Source organism: Myotis myotis, unplaced genomic scaffold (assembly GCF_014108235.1).
Source record: "Myotis myotis isolate mMyoMyo1 unplaced genomic scaffold, mMyoMyo1.p scaffold_m19_p_6, whole genome shotgun sequence".
NCBI classification, from domain to species: domain Eukaryota; kingdom Metazoa; phylum Chordata; class Mammalia; order Chiroptera; family Vespertilionidae; genus Myotis; species Myotis myotis.
In genome coordinates, this window is record NW_023416368.1 from 15,709,702 (window position 1) to 15,722,249 (window position 12,548).

The window sequence follows — 12,548 nt, forward strand, 5'->3', positions numbered from 1 at the left end:
CAATCAAAGGAGGAACATAGGTGGGTTACATGAGATTCATTGGTGACAGATTAAGGAGGAGGGATAAGCAAAGCAGGGAAACCCCTGGGATTGGATAAAAAGTAAAATGACAGACACATACTTAGGTGGGTGCAGGAACAATTAACATGATGATGAAGGAATTTGTGGTATCTGTCCTGGGGCCCAGCACATTTGGTTGTGCCCCAGGGGCTCCAGATACAGGGAAGTCAGAAGTTACCCAGACATTTCAAGGGTATGTTATCATAGATGCAAAAAGACAGATAGGCTCAGGTAAGGTAAAGGTTGACCTTGTCAGTGAAGATACTGGCCTAGGACGTAACTGCCCACTATAACTGCTTTTAGTTAAAGTTTCATTTCAGACCATCCTTTGTGGTTACTTTAGGTCTCTGAGTTTGCAAGAATGCCATGCAGGCCTCTCCTGAGCTTGTCAGGCCAGCATGTGGCCTCTTTCGTCCACAATACCAAAAAGAGAGAGAGAGCTTTTACATTTTTTTCTTTTGTGAGGTTCCTGCTAGCCACATTTCAGATGATCGGTGGCCACATGTGACCAGCGGTTCCCCAGGTTGGGCAGAGGTGTTAAGCAGTGGGTGGGAGAAAGTGCCATCAGTGAGCAGCGTCCACAATGAGCAGGGCATTGGAGGGAGGCACATGTGCTCTATAGTTGTCATCAGTGGGGAGTGGATGCCAAATGAACTAATTTCTAGTTCTCTGGAGATCAGACAAAAGGACAAAACACAGAGATGGAGGAGACAGGAAATCCACACTGGTTAGTGGTTAGAAGCCCTGCAACCAAGTGGAACAAATGTTAAAATAAGTAAGAAAAAGATTTAACCGGAAGTGGGTAGGACAGGCCAAGCACCAACACTTGAGGACATATTTTGTATTCATTCTATGAAAATAATCTTCTTGACTCAGGGCCAACATAACGGGCCTATTGAAGGAGTATTGATTCGTTTATAAGCGTGTGACTGAATCTCCACTGTGAGCTACAGCCAGCTGATACACAGCAAAGAAGTGGGGAAAGGGAAGGATTAAGAAGTATAGATGGGTAGTTACACCACAGTCACAGAGATGGAAAGGGCAGAACAAGAAATACAGCCAATAATTTGTAATAACTGCGTATGGTGCAGGGTGGGTATTGGATGTATCAGGGGGTACAGTCTGTAAAGTTTATGATTGTCTAACCCACTATGCTGTACACCTGAAACTAACACAAAATAATATTGAATGTAAACTGTAATTGAAAACTTAAATTTAAAAAATTTTAAAGGAGTGGGGGAGGGGGTGCCTAGGCCATGAAAATAATAATGTAAGCAGTAACAATAATAGACCATTTTTAAAACGTATGATTTTTAAAAGCACTTTACTCTCCATTTTTGTTTATTCCTTATGACATATGGGACAGGCAGGTGGACTGTGAATACCCGTTTTAGACTGGGGAACTGAGGCTCAGAGAGGTGTGTGTTTGCCTAAGTCTCAGAGCCCGGGCAGGAACAGCATCACTTCCCCACAGGACCTCCGCCATCGCTTCTCTCTGGTCCATATGGGAATTCAACCTTGGCCTCATTATCCGAGAGCTCTCGCCAGCTACTTACCTGATGCAGCCATAAATATCGTTAATTCACTTTTCAAAGGCCTTTCCTCTTCTAATAGATTAAGTTTCAGTTAGCTGCCTATCCACCCCCTCCTCCCTGTCTGTGTCTGCACCTCCCCTGCCGTCTCTAATCATGTGTCTCCCTGGAAGGTGTAAATGCCTTTGCCTCCGGCAAGGATGCCTTTTCCGCAGCACCACGTGGAGCCGCCAGCTTGTAACAGGAGCAGCCCTTTCCTCTGCTTTCTGAGTCCAGATAACAACTCGCAAAGTCACTCAGGGAAGCACGGACCGGTTTCAAGCAGGATGAGATGGGGTGGTATGTAAGGCAGGTGAACAGTTGAAGTGGGAAGAGGGAGAACTGAAAAGAAAAAGAGAGAAAAGGAAGTAATAATAATATTGGCTTTTCTTGTCATTCAACTCATAGCTTGTATCACTTGCTCAGGGAGGCCCTGACCAGCCCACCTAACGTAGCCATCCCATTACTCTCTCTCAGGGCATCATCCTGTAATTTCTGTACAGCATCCGTCACTCTCAGATGTTTTTGTTTGTTATTACCTGTCCCTACCCCAGGTTGACTATAAGGTCTGTGAAAGCACTCACCCTATCTGTCTTATTCACCGTGCTGTGCACAGATCTTACAACCACACCTGGCCCGTAATAAACAGTAGCTAAATATTAATTTAATGAATGGATGAGGGGCTGGGTTAAGGACTTACCCACTGTTTACAGGTTATATCATTGAATCCTCACATGAATCCAAGGAATTAATGTTTATCATCTGTATTTTATAGGTTCCTATAATCTCAGTGTGAGGTGATAAGAGTTTGTAATCTGAATACTATGAAGTCACCGGTGATTTCCAAATCTCCAGTCCAAAACCCTTTTCTCAACAAAACCTTTTCTCATTCATTCCAGCTGTGCTGCAACATTTGAGACTGTTGTCCCTGCGTTTCTCCTAGAAAATCTCTTTCAGATTCCACTCATTGCAGCATTATTTACACTTAGAGAAGCAACCTAAATGTCCACTGACAGAAAAATGGGTAACGGTACACATGTACAATGCAATATTCTTCGGCCACAAAAAGGAATGAAATCTTACCATTTGCAACAACACGGGTGGACCTGGTGGGTATTTTGCTAAGTGAAAGAAGTAAAACAGAGAAAGAGAAATACCATCTGACTTAACTTATATGTGGAATCTAAAAAAACAAACAAACAAAGCAGAAACAAACTCATAGATACAGAGAACAAACTGATGGCTGCCAGAAGGGAAGGAAATTGTGAGGCTGGGTGAAAAGAATGAGGGGATAAAAAAGTACAAATTGCCAGTTATAAAAATAGTCACTCGAATGTGAAGTACAGCATAGGGAATATAGTCAATAATGTGGTAATAACTACGTACAGTGCCAGCTGGGTACTGGACTTTATGGAGGGGAATCACTTCCTAAGTTACATAAATGTCTAATCACTAAGTGGCAAACTAATATAGTATTGAATGTCAACTGTAATTGAAAACATTTTTTATTTTTTTCACTATATTTTACTAAAAGAGTACAGATAATATACATTTTCCTTTGCCCTATTTGTATTTCCAGAATTGTGATATGTATTACTTTTGAAGTATTTTTTTCTCAAATATAACTTTATATTTGCTCATTAGAACAAAGTTAAATAATAGAGACATTTGAAAGGCAAACATTGCCTGGCCAGAGTGGCTCAGTAAATGCACCAGTAATTTTTTTAGATAAATTCTTAGAAGTGAAATTGCGAGGTCAAAGGATATGCACATTTCAAGTGTTTATAGAGGATACAAATTATCCTCCAATGGTTGTGCCAATTGACACCCTTTTCTGTCGGGTTTCCTTATTAACACTGAATATCTTATACCAATATGATAAAGGAAAATTGTATCCTGCTTTATTTTGCCTATCTTTGCTATTTAAATGATTGGATCTTTCCCATCTTTTATACCTGTAAGGGGGTTATAGTTCTTCTTTGAGTTGCCTGTTTACAGAATCTTTGTAAATATTTCCAAATATTTTCACTCAGCCTATAGTTTACCTTTTAATTAGGTTTGCAGTGTTTGGCTTTTGCTCTATTTTGTTTTGGTTAGGGTCATATCAACTTATTTTATAAGAAAATATTTTAGCCCTATTCGGTTGCTCAGTGGTTAGAGCACTGGCCCATGGACTGAAGGGTCCCAGGTTTGATTCCAGTCAAGGGCACATACCTCAGTTGCAGGCTCCATCCCTGACCCTGGTCGGGGCACATGCGGGAGGCAACCCATTGATGTGTCTCTCTCACATCGATGTTTCTCTCACTCTGTCTCTCCCCCCACCCCCCTCCAATCTCTCTAAAAATCAATGGAAAAATATCCTCAAGTGAGCATTAACAAACACAAAAATCTCAACGTCTGCTGGTGGACCTAGCAACAGTGTGACTATCAGTGTAAGAATTCCCCACATCTAGAAAAACCACGGATGTGTAGATCCTATTGATGGCAGGTCAGAAGCAAAGCTGTCCTAAATGAAACAAAGAATGATAGCTATTCTGCTTTAAAAAAACCAACTATCATTGCACTGGAAAATACACAGAAGCCTAATTCTGAATACGCAAATTCTCTTTGAATGTTTAGCCAATATTCACATTGTCTCAGAACTCTGAATTTCTTAGCACCTATTCAACCAAGGGGTACAAAAAACGGGGCACATACGCTATTATCGCCACCACTGTCCCCTTTTCACCCATGGCAGACATTACTAATTGATCACTTTCCTCCAGAGCCCCGATGTGGTCTAAAAAGCTTTCTCTATGCCACATTCCAGTGAAATGCTACCAATCCATCAGAATTTGTATATAAGATAAAACCTGTTGCCAGCGTGCTTCTAGTCCAAACTTCCATTTTTAAAGAAAGGTATGAGGGCTCAGGGCGGGAGTGCGACTTACACAAGAACATGCAGCAAGTTAGTTGCAAAATCAGAGCTCAGAACTAGCCTCCTGCGTCCCAATCCAATGCTCCTTCCACGGCACCACTGTGTCCTGCCTTTCCCCCCGCCACCGGGAAAGCCGCTCCTGGAGCATTTGGTGAAGATCCTTCCATAGAGGGAAATATAAGTGTAAGGTGTGAACCCAGCATCTGTGTCTATAATATCTTTAAGGCTTAGAGCTGGGTTCAGAAGCTGACTAGCTGGGCAACCAACATCTATGTATAAGGCGCACTGAAACACTATGACAGAAGTAGGAAAGTGGAGAACTTATCTCACCAAGAGCTTCTATGGAATGGGATGAAATATCAAATGCATTGTGTGTGGCGGGAGTGGGGAACAAGGGTGCCCGCAAGGAGCAGGCTCAGTACCAACAGAGGGGCTCTCCGCTGGTGGTCTGATTAAGCTTTGTTTGTTTTGCAGGGTTGAGCAACAACCAATCCTTGGGGACAATAAAGGAAAGACTAAAGGCTAACAAAAGCTAGCCTCCTTCTCTGTCCTGCCCCCGCGCATGCTCCTCCAAACTAACACTGCACAAGTGGTTGCACGCTGACCTATGAACCAGGAGGTCATGGTTGATTCCCGGTCAGGGCACATACCCAGGTTGCTGGCTCCATGCCCAGTAGGGGGGCATGCAGGAGGCAGCCGATTAATGATTCTCTCTCATCATTGATGTTTCTAACTCTTCCTCTCCCTTCCTCTCTGAAGTCAGTAAAAACATATTTTAGAAAAGGATCATCAATGTAAAGGATCACCAGATTACTGTCTGCTTGGAGCACCAAATCTCTGATCCTCAGGATGCAATCATGTCTCCAAGTAGCTTTGTTTATCCCCACCTGGGGCTCTACCCATCCTCCATTGTACCTACTCTACAAAGGCTTCTATGTCTCCTACCTGCCCACAGTTACCTGCTTCTCCTCTTGCTCATTATATTCTGCATCTTGACTGGGCCTGGCCATATGCCATCTGTTATCAGCAAGTATCTCTCTATGGAAGGACAACCTGCTTGTTCTCCACCAAGCACAAATTGTGCCTTTTCCTTATTTGTGTGCCATGCAGCGCCTGGCTGACACTGTCATTAGTCAAAAAAAAAAAAAAAAATATCCGTTGATTAAATAGCAAAAAGAAAAACTCACCGTAACTTCTGGGATTGACTTTCAGAGGGTCTGTGGAGATGTGGGAAGCAGAGTTTCTTTTCTTTAAAGGCTATCTGATGGGTACTGTGCCATCCGTGGGAGGATTCTGCTCGGAGAGGCGTGATTTTGAATTGCCTAGTGTTTTTGTTTTTTTGACTGACTCTCCTTTTGTCATAGTAGCAATTTGTTTCCATTAGCTCTCATGGCTAAGACTGGCAACAACCTGCGGTGATGCCCACACTGTGGTTTATCTCATCCTCTAACATGAAGGCTGGATTTAGGGGAAGGGAAGAAAAGAGGGGCAGGAGTAAGAGAAGGTGGAAGATATGGTCGATAATGTGAATTCACTGATAAAAGCAAATCTCTATCTAAAAGAATGGTTGTTAACTAGAGTGGGATCCTGTCCCCCCAACTAGGTTGCCACATTAAATATAGTACACCCAGTTAAATTTACACATTCTAAAATTTATTCATCGTTTCTCTGAAATTCTAACTTAAGTAGGCATCTAGTATTTTTATCTGCTACATGTGGCAGTCCTATCCCAGGGGACATGTGGCAATGTGTGGAGGCATTTAAAAAAAAAGTCTCGATTGATTTTTAGAGAGGAGAGGAGAGGGAGAGAGAGAGAAAAACATTAATGTGAGAGAGAAACATCGATCAGCTGCTTTCTGTACATACCCCAACAGGAATTGGGCCCATAACCCAGGTATGCGCCCTGACTGGGAATCAAACTTGCAACCTTTCGGTGCATAGGACGACATTCAACAAACTGAGCCACACCAGCCAGGGCTGGAGGCATCTTTGATTGTCACCACTTGGGGGTTATGTAAAGGTAAACTGAGGCATGTTAAAAAAAATTTAAGAGGTTATCTGAACAAAAACCGATTCAAATTGGGTAGCGCCAAATAGGAAGTGTTTAGGGGCACTCCTCCCACCAGAGCTAGGGGCAAGACCTTAATAGAAAAGATGCAGAAGCAATGCAAGGAAATCATTTGATTGTCTAGAGCACAAGCGGTTGCCTTATTTGGAAAAGCCTGATTGGTTGTTTGTACTTGGTTGTCCTTTGGTTTTGATTTCTTAACCTTGAGGCATCTACAGGCTTAGGTTTTGGTTTACTTATGTCGGTTGCTAAGGCATTGAAACCATCTTAGTCTACTGGCCTCCGTCTTGAATTAATTTAACAGGGTGCTGCTGGCATCCAGTAGGTAGAGGCCAGTGATGCTACTAATTCTACAGAACTCAGGACTGTCCTCCCACAGCAAAGAATGACCTGGCCCTAATGTTAACCACTCCACTGCTGAGAAGCCCTGCTGTAGAAGATTAACTTTTATCTCTAAAAAGTACCTAGTATGGCTAAAATCGCACAGAACCAAAATAGTGCACATGTCTATGTGTAAGCCTGTAGATTTCCCCCCAGAAAATTGGTTTGCAACGTTTCTTTCCTTTAAATCTACGTTTTTTAATGGTAATTTCTCCCTGGGGAGATATGACAAAATTCAAATCACATTTGGAGGAAAAAAAATACTCAGAAGTTTTAAGTGATTTTTCTGCAATCTCACAGAGCCCCCAAGGAAAATAGAATTAAAACTCACAACTGCCAAACACATTGCTCATTCCAATAAAGCCAGCCTGTCTGCATCACTCCAGCTCGGAGCTCACCAGGCTCAGAGAGGGTGAGTGCAGCCGGTTTTAGTTTTCAAGAGGAGATCAAAAGTTTTTGCAACTGATTAGCACCCAGAAAGCAACAACCTCCTTTAACCTTGAGATGCAAATAGCCAGAGACTGTCAAGAGATCTGAAGGGCTGGAGGATTTGATGGAAAATCAAATTCCCCACACTTCCAGGGCAATTAGCTCCCCACGCAAAGTCACTGGAAGGTCCTGCCCGCTCTCCACAGCAGTAAAGCTGTAATAAGACTCCGAGCTTCATAAACTTGGGCTAATTGGCCTGCACCCACCCGGCAGAGTTCATTACTGTTCTCCCCATTTCATAGAACACAGAAGGTGGGTAGAAACCTTTTCACTCCACCAACTGGAGGCACGGGCTTCTTTAATATTTCCCACGTTGGATCACTATACATAAAGTCCAGTACGAAGGTTGGGATTGCTCTGCTAATTATTCATCCTAGCAGGAAGGAAAGATCTGGAACTAAGTCAAATCTCTATGCAGGTGCCTCTTAAAATTCCCCTTGGAGGTGAGTCCTGGCCTCAAAAAGGTTTTAAAAGAGTTCAACACTTTTATCTGATAGTTAAGGAAACCAGGGAGGAAGTTGCTGTCAATTACAGCAAGGACTTTGGAGCATGAGCTGAATTGATTTTGAAAGATCTGATTACGGAACCTCTTCCCTCGCCTGCAGGCCAGGGCTGGAGCCAAGGCTGCCCCCTCTGGACGTGCTGTGGAGGTCACTATCCAACCGGGTGGTCGCCTCCACTTGGTGATTCTAATGCACCCTGTTGTCACAACGGATTTTCTGCTCACAGATGTACAGTTAGTCTGCATGTCTTTTGTCGCTGCCCAGACTCTGAGGGCAGCCCATAGACTTCCTTCAGGGCTGTGTAATGGTTGGGGAGTCTTCCCCTGGGAGCCCCTGCCTGGCTGACGAGGTATCCGACAACCCCAGCCCCTCCTGGGCTTTCCCCTCGACGTTTCCCTTCCTCTGGCACTGAATGCGGGCTTTGTGTTACGCAAGCTGGCAGCCTGCTTTCTCAAATCAGCCAAAGGACGCTGGTCCCAGAGACTCGCTCAGGGAGCATGTGGCCAAAGATGCTGGTGGAGGAATCCTTGTTGGCAGGACAGACTCCCAGCTGAACAGCTCAGCTCTGGCTTCCTCACCCTGTGGCTTTCCACTGATGGTTCATGGAAAGGGCAGGGCTCATCACAGGAGGCCCGGGCCCTGCAAAGGTTTCTGCCCCTTCCCCCCTTTACCTCTCTGGGGTGCTGGTAACAATAAGTGTGGAGGTGAAGAACAGGGTGCAAGTCTGTGCCACTTTACTAGATTTGTAACCTTACACAAGTTATTTTTTAACTGCAGTTTCCTCATCTGTAAACATGAGATAAGGATACTGAGACCACAAACCGTTGGCACAAGGTAAGGGCTCCATTAGTATGACCTTGTATGATGGTGGTGGGGATAGTATGGGCTTCCCCTGTCAATCAAGGTCATGGGCAGAGTCAAACCTTCAGGCCCACTCTGTACCACCCAAAAAAGTACAGACAGGAAAAAAAAGAAACATCATGAAAAAAATACAAACTCTGGGTTGCCTCTTTCTCTGGTTTGCCCTCTGCTGCATTCTAAAACCTCCCTGATCCTACCCTGTATTTGCCAGAATCCTGCACTACCCCACTGGCCTTTACTCAGCACTCCCACATGTACCCTGGCACACATTAAAATCCCGCTGCCCATTACATCAAAACACCTGCTATCTCTGCCGTTCCAGTCTCCTCGGCCCTCACAGTGTACACCATGGACCAGCCCTGGGCATTGGCAGGTCACACAGCTGCCTTCAAAGGTGGTCGTAGGAGTGCCAGGAAGCCAGGCTTGTCCGAGAACCTCCCGCAGCGCCTTCCTTTTATCCTCATGGCCTCAGACGTCCAGAGTGACATTTCCGGTTAGGCAACATCGTCCCCACTTGGGCGACTACAGGCAGGTTCCTTTATTACACGAGAGGTGAAGGAACACCATTTCCTTACTAGGTGCCCAGTAAGTCTTCAGTTCACACAGTTGATTAGATTGGTGCATTGGAAAGGATTCCCATCACAGTCCAATGTGGAACATAGTCACTCAGGCATCAATGTCCTTCCAGTGGATTCTCTCTTTGGTCAACATGGGAGAAGGGGGGAGCACAAAAAAGGCTTTCCTGGGCTTAATCAGCTCAGCCCAGAAATGACTCATATTATGTCAAGTCACATTCCATTGACTTGAATTAGTCACGTGACCCAGACAATGCCAGGAGCCAGAGAAACATAGTCCAGTGGGTGCTGAAGAGAAAATGGATTGGCAAGCATCTAGTTCCTACCATAGCAAGTGACATTAATTTTAGCATGTAGTCAGTTACACATTTGGTTTTTCCCTTCATTCAAATGGAAGATAATACAATAATAAATAATATTACAGGAGTAAACCTGTGTTCCACATACTCTCAACTCTAAGCGTACTTTTGCCCACCCTGTATATAACGCAGGTATGGCTGTGGGGTTGAGCTCCAATTCACATGAATCAGACACATCATCTTTCCCTGGATAGCACTTCCGTAGCAGGTTTGCTGTCACTTGTTATTTCCTGACCATAGCAGGCATAGCTAATTAATCATGACATTCTTCCTAATAAATCCAATCACAGCCTCACAATCCTTCCCAGTACAGAACTACAGACAATTAGGACCAATGGATCAGAGCCAACATACAAAACCAAACCTACTTTCATCCCTGATTTTCCCCCCCCTCCTTACATCTTAGAGACAAGGAAACTGAAAGTTAGGGAAGTAGAATAACTTCATGCCTTCATTGACAAAGTTATATTTTTATCCCTACTGTATTCTAGACATTATGTTACGCTCAGACAAGTCTACTTCCAATAAGATTCTGCCTTCAGGAACTTAATGGAGAGTGGGAAGTCAGATGAGAAGGGGGGCGGTTATGATACAGTGTGACAAGTGCTAAGAAAGAGGTAGGGGCAGGATGCTATGGAAGAACATGGCATGGACAGCTAACCTATTCTTGATAAGAGTTAGGCAAATCTTGTTGGATGAAGAACCATCTATGCTAGTCATGAAAAATGAATAGACTTTAGCAAAGCAGAGAGGGAAGCTAGATGATAAGAACATTTCAGGCAGAGGAACCAGCCTATGCAAAGACCAAAAGGTAAAAATGAGGATGACATACAGAAAACAGTAAGAAATTTAGTCTGAAAAAAAAAAGAAAGAAAGAAATTTAGTCTGTCTGGAGCCCACAGTGCAGAAAGACAGAACTAAGAGTGTATCAATTAGCTATTGCTGTGTAACAAAACACTCCAAAACTCAGTGGCTTAAAACAATAACAGCATGATCATTGCTCATGAGTCTGTGGGTCAGCCGAGCAGTTCTAGTCTCTGCTAGGCTCACTCACGTTTCGACAGTTAGCTGAGAGCTGGGCAGGTAGCTCTCGCTTGCATGTCTGGGGTTCGCTAGCTGTAGACTGGTTCAGGATGCCCTGGCTGTGACAGCTGGGCTTTCCTCCAAATAGCCTCTCATCCTCCAGCAGGCGGGCCTGGCCTTGTCCACATGGCAGTGGCAGCGTTCCAACAGAGAGAGCAGGAGCACTCTGGGCCTCAGAACTGACACAGCGCCACTTTCAGCGCATCCCGTCAGCCAGAGCAAGTCACAAGGACAGCCCAGAGTCAAGAAGTGAGGAAACAGACTCCTCCTCTTGATGGGAGAAGCTACACAGTCCTTCTGCGAAGCATGTGGATACAGGAAAGAAGAATTTAGACTTTTTTTTAAAAATTAACCTGCCACCAAAGGAGAACAGTGGCAGGAAGTAAACCTGCAAAGATGGAAAGGTCCAGGTTGGAAAACAAAGCCGAGTTTTCCAAACCAGTGTTTGGAGAGTCAATGGAGAGCCAAAAAAGAGTGACACAGTCAGATATGAACTCTAGAAAGATGTTGCTTTAACCCAAAAGATTTGATAAAGGCTTGGATCAGGGCAGGAGAGAGAGACTGAGCAAGAGATAACTGCAGGTACTACCTATTGCGGTGAAAAACAGGGAAGCGTCTAAGGTTGCATCGCTGTTGGTTAGCAGAGCTAAGACTGAGGCCGGGTCTTTGACACCCCAATCTGATGTTATCACCACTCCTCTACCTCCGGAGTACAGTATTTTAAGGTCAGGACTTCTCACCCCTCCCCTACTAAGTTCCAGTGTTTCCTCAGCTACTTTCTGAGTCCATCACCAGGAAACAGGAACACCAAGGCCATTCCAAGAAAAAAATCTCATTGTGATCTGAAGCCCTGCTTATCACAGCTAACCTTCAGCGATAGAAAGCCTTTAGAGACAGAGAAATAACTATAGACCCTAATAACTAGCATGTCTGCCTGGTGTGGCTTGGAGAATCATTAACCATTGTTAGATAAAGAAATCGCGGCTATTGCTTATCCAGGAGCATGCTTTTCAGAATTACTTATGTGAGAAGCAGCTCAGTTGCAAATCAACACCTGCCATTAGCAGCATCCACCCTTTTGACTTTCAAGGTAGGACTCATATTTGAAACCGTTTTTTTTTTCTGCCCACAGCACCTTAATCCTTTGGCAGGTCTCTCCCAGCCAGCAGTCTGCAGGCCTCTGCTCTAGCGAATGACTTCTCCAGAGCTCCTCACAAGCGAATCCCATGTATGCCAAATAAATATTGCCTATATTTTGTCTAATCAATGCAAACACTCCCTCCAAATCTGATAACATCTACCTCATTTATTTTGCAGTTCATGGTGATGAACAGAAATGACTTCTGTTTATTTATAGTAGACGCTTGCCCCTAGATTTTGTACACTGACCCTTTCTACCAAGGAGCTCAACACATTTTGTGACTGTTGCTTCATTTAATATTACACCTTTGGAACTAGGTACGAGTCATCTGTCATTACTCCTTTTTGCGGGGGGGGGGGGGGGGGGGGGTGTCCAGGGAGGTAGTCAATCTACAAATATGTTCTCCTTAATTCCACCTATTCCTAGCATTGCACAGGCTTTTGCAGCAACTCCCAAAAAGAGGTATAATCTGTTTCCTCACCTCGAGTTCTGGTTTGGCCTCATCAAATTCTGCTTGAACCAACAGAATTTGGCATAAGT

General features: G+C 44.2%; 1 long non-coding RNA gene across 1 annotated transcript in view; it reads right to left on the bottom strand.

Moving 5' to 3' along the window:
- Nucleotides 1–331: 331 nt before the first annotated feature.
- The window catches only part of LOC118657643, a 36,943-nt gene continuing 24,726 nt past the window's right edge, over nt 332–12,548 (bottom strand). The window contains exon 3 of the long non-coding RNA XR_004968064.1: nt 332–1,973. This is a non-coding gene — a long non-coding RNA (uncharacterized LOC118657643). The remainder of the gene's footprint in view (nt 1,974–12,548) is intronic.